The sequence below is a fragment of the Caretta caretta genome, chromosome 22 (genome assembly GCF_965140235.1).
Source record: "Caretta caretta isolate rCarCar2 chromosome 22, rCarCar1.hap1, whole genome shotgun sequence".
In the NCBI taxonomy this organism is placed as follows: domain Eukaryota; kingdom Metazoa; phylum Chordata; order Testudines; family Cheloniidae; genus Caretta; species Caretta caretta.
In genome coordinates, this window is record NC_134227.1 from 22320742 (window position 1) to 22325330 (window position 4589).

The window sequence follows — 4589 nt, forward strand, 5'->3', positions numbered from 1 at the left end:
CAGCTCTCACAAACCTCCCCATGGGCTTCGTGATGACAGGAAAGAGGTGCTTTCACTGCAAGCTAAGAACTGGCGCTATCTGTCCCAGAGAGATGAGTGTAAATCAGACCCCTCTGTATATAAAAATGGAGAGAAACTAGGGGAGGAAAAATTCTGGGATGGATAAGATTTTGCATCCATCATTGCCTGGTTGTTCATTGCTTCTGTTTGCCCATTTCATGCTGCTCTTACTTTGAGATTATGAGCCAAAACTGGCCCTGATGCAGGTAGGTGCATCCCCAGTGACTTCAGTGGAGTTTCCCCCAGTGATATCCCCCTGTTGCTTTGTCCAGTTAAACAGACATTTGTCAAGTAGTTTAGGCCTCAGATTCTACTTTTGCCAATGGCATGTGGCTGCGGGGTGTAAATTTGGCCCAGGATGGCAGGTGACTTGGCTCGCATCAGTATTGGTGATGCTCCTGCACGTGGCTTCTCCTAGCATAGCCACTTTCACACTCTGCTCTCGCTGGGCCAAAGCAGATGTGGCTTATGCAAGAGCTGTGCAGTACCACCCTCTGCTGCTCCTGGCATGGGGGAGAGTGTATCTCCTCACCTCAGCCGTGGAAGCCACACATCCAAACCAGTGTTTCCCCAAGTGCGGTCCCTGAGCCAGGAAGGGTCTAGAGAGAACTAGCTGGCCCCCGGGTTCTCTGCCACCTCATTTCCAGCTGCTCAACTGCACTTTCGAGAAATAGCCCGAATGGGCTGGCTTTCAGGACATGCGGTGAAAGCCATCAGTTTGACATGGCTTTTGGGGGGAGGCCTGAGAGCACAGGGTTATATTTGGCTGTATTTACTGGCTGGTGTGTTAACTTGTGTTGTGGTATAGAATCATAGAAATGTGGGGCTGGAAGGGGCCTTGAGAGCTCATCTAGTCCAGCCCCTGCACTGAGGCAGAATCAAGTAAACCTAGACCATCCCTGACAGCTGTTTGTCCGACCTGTTCTTAAAAACCTCCAGCGATGGGGATTCCACAACCTGCCTTGGGAGCCTGTTCCAGAGCTTAACTCCCCTTTAGAGTTAGACAGTTTTTCCAAATATCTCACCTAGATTTCCCTGTGTGTCTCCTATGTGGATTGTAAGGCCTGGGCTACACTCAAAACTTAGGTTGCCCTAGCTACATCACTCAGCGGTGTCGAAAATCCCCATCGCTGAGTGCCAGGGCTATGCTGACCTAACGCCTGGTGCACATGGAGCCATTGCTCAGGGAGGTGGAGCGCCTACAAGAGTAGTGAAAGCCCTTCTTGTCACTGTAGCCTGTGTCTCCATTACAGGGTGACTATGGTGCCATGGCTATATGCCATCATAGTGCCTGTGGTGCGGACATGGCCTGACTTTACAATAGTTCTTGTCAGGAGGCCTAGAGTTCTGCCTAGGTGGGGTGTGTGCATTTAAATCAGAAGAAATAAAATAAATACAGTGAGAATTTCCCTAATGTTCCTCTTCCATGCTAGCAATTGCTGCAGTTGCTGGAGGGATTTTGTGTCCAGATCACAAATGGGAAGGGAGAGTCTGTCCACCAGACAAACTGCTTCAGTGAGGTCTGTGCGGCGAAAATGTTTCAGAAGCCTAGATCTAAACTGTCCTATGCTGGAACCTCAAGCACAAAGCAGTGAGCTGGGGCCCCTTTGAAACTGACTAGGCTAGTTCCACTCTCCAAAAGACCCAGGGTATAACTAGTGAAAAGTCCGTGAGATTTTAAACATTCGTCCCTTGTGATTTCCAGCTCTTCTCTATTTACTTCCAAGCAACGGCACTTTGATTGCTGCCTTCTCTATAGGTGACGGGGCAATCGCTGCAATGTCAGAACTGGCAGATATAATGAATGGCTCTCCATTCTGCTTGATAACCCCCTCCTTTCATTAGCATGAAGGGCAGGTGGTGATCTGGGGTTAGGAATACTCTAATTTAAAAAAAATTCATAGAACAAAGTACCACTGTTCTTTAGCAATATTGTATGGTGCTTTGTCCCAAGCCCTTCCTGTTTTAACTCTTACCAATGTATCACACCAGTGTACAATGATTAGCTGTGCTCATGTAGTTACAACAGTCGAGATGGGCTGTAAAGGCATGGTAAGCATTGAGAGGGAGTTCTCTGAGGCCAGAGTGTTCTTTGGTGTTTCTCCTGCTCTGCGAGTTCTTTGCAGCACAAGCTCTGGTCCCAGTTCAATTCCATCCATTGTTTTCTAATGTAGCTCCCACTGAATTGAAATATACAAAGTGAAAGAGAAATTAACAATAGCCCTTTAAGGCAAGATTGTCAAAGGACGGTACAAATATTCATTAGCCATGACAAGCTCATTGGGAGCAGGTCTAGTATTTGTGGTGAGGAGGGCGTAAAACCAAAATAACTCCAGCTGACCAAAGCCAGAGCCATGCTTCCCAGTTTCCCTAGAGTTTCCCTGGAGTTTCCCTAGACTCCAAACAGAGATGAAAATGTGACCAGAAACACCACACAATGCTGGATGGGTCTGACTCCCGCAGCTCGCTCTGGGGCCCTGGATGGTTCACAGACAAAACCAAATTGAGACCATAGAGATGAGACTTGGTTTTCAGGTTGTTTTAGCTTTGGACAAATTTCCTCATTGGGTTCTGATTCTAAAAAGGGCTGAGAACCACCCAATCCCAGTGCAGAGAATCTGCCAGGCTTAGGCCCTTGTTTCATAAGCTGATGTGTTTCCAGTACAGGCTTAGAGGGAGTGGGTGTGGATTATGATTTACATGGGCAACAGCAAGTTTATTGAAGCAGCTCTCTGCCATATGTCAGAATGTTCTGCAAACACACTGATTGAGGGCACTGCTGAGTTGCTGTTAGAATCTGTATTCACGTAGATGTCTAATATTCCATGCTCCAGAGAGGTGATGTGCTGTGAGGTTAGAGACGCGCAGTGTTACCGCACTGACTAAACACTCCTGCCTCTCTCCCTCTAATAGCAAACCGGCCAGGGAGGTTCACTGTGGAGAATGCAGCTAACAGAGGAGGTTTTGTTGCCTTTTTGAAGCCCTAGAGGGATTCATGAAGCCATCGTACACAGGTGGGAGTCGAATGCTCCCATCCACCCCACAGCACTTCGACCATGATGGTGCAGGATCCCTGTGTGCGATGGAATAGGAAGATAGTTAGTCATTGCACTAACCTGCAGCATGATCCTCTCTGAGTAATGGCTGTGGATGTGCACTGGACTGTGGGAGGGTGGGAAGATGAAATGGGGCAGAGACTCAATCCTCAGCTATTTGCAGCAGGGCTGAGCTATGGGAATTCCTCCCCATCACTGCACCTAAGTCCTTACCAATATTGGTTCATGGCTGTTTCTGGCTCCTAGCCCTGACTGTTTAGAGCCTGTATGTTTATGGCAACCTGAATAAAAGGATCCCAACGCACTTTATGAATGTTACACCGCCCCACAGCTCAGGAGGTGGAGAATGGGTATACAAGAGTCACTTGCCCCTTCCCAAAGGAGACAGTGTGCATGGAGACAGTGTAGGGTGGGCCCTCGGTAGAGTGCTTTCACTGAAGACCGTGAAGTCCCTCCCGATTCGCACCAGGGTGAGAGGACAATGTGTGTATGGTGCTGAGTTAGGCAAGAATCTCTTAAATATGTAAGTAAATAAAGATGATGTAATGGACACCGTAGTTAAGGCTGAGTTGAGTTTTGCATTGAAACTGGGATTCAACCTCTTCTTGGATATAGGATCGAACACAGCGTCTCCTCCCGCAGCCTATAGAGCTTCCTCTGGCAGCCTAGAATGAATCTTCTGACCATTTAAAGGAAATCTGTCAATACAGTTAGGAATTAAAATGAATAGAAATGAAGTCCTTCAAGAAACTCCGCATCCAGCCTCAGCCCCACCCAGTGGGCTGCTGGTCCACATGGGGTCCTTTGGGTGCTATCCCAATGTAAACCATAATAATTAGACCCTCCGCTACTCCCTGCATCTGCTCAGACCAACTGCCACAGCCAACAGCCATGGAACCTTTCCATCCCTTCCTCTTGTTAAAGGGACACCGCCAGCAACGAATGTTCCTGCTGTTTGAAGCAGTGTGACTGCGGGGTGGGGGGGAGCCAGTGGGGTGGCAGGAGAGGTACGCTGTAGCTGAGCGAGGAAAGGAAGGAGGTGACGCCCTGAACAAGCGGCAGACCGGCTTTGAGAACCACTGGTCTAGACCATCCCTGACAGGAGTTTGTCTGACCTGTTCTTAAAAACCTCCAATGGTGGAGATTCCATGACCTGCCTTGGGAGCCTGGTCCAGAGCTTAACGAGCCTTAGAGTTCGATGGTTTTTCCTAATATCTCACCTAAATCTCCCTTGCTGCAGATTAAGCCTATTACTCCTTGTCCTGCCTTCAGCTGGCCTGGAGAACAGGGCTCTAGAAGAGCCCGTCATGTATTAGAAGACCCTACAGTCTTTCATCTTGTCCCCAAGGAACTCCCGGTGCTGAGTTTGGGGCTGCAGGAGAATGGAGCCGTCTGTGTCAGTTCCCCTTTAAGGATTTTCTGCAGCCTGGCCCTTTAAGAGTGTGTCAGTTCCCTGTCTGACGTCACCCGCTG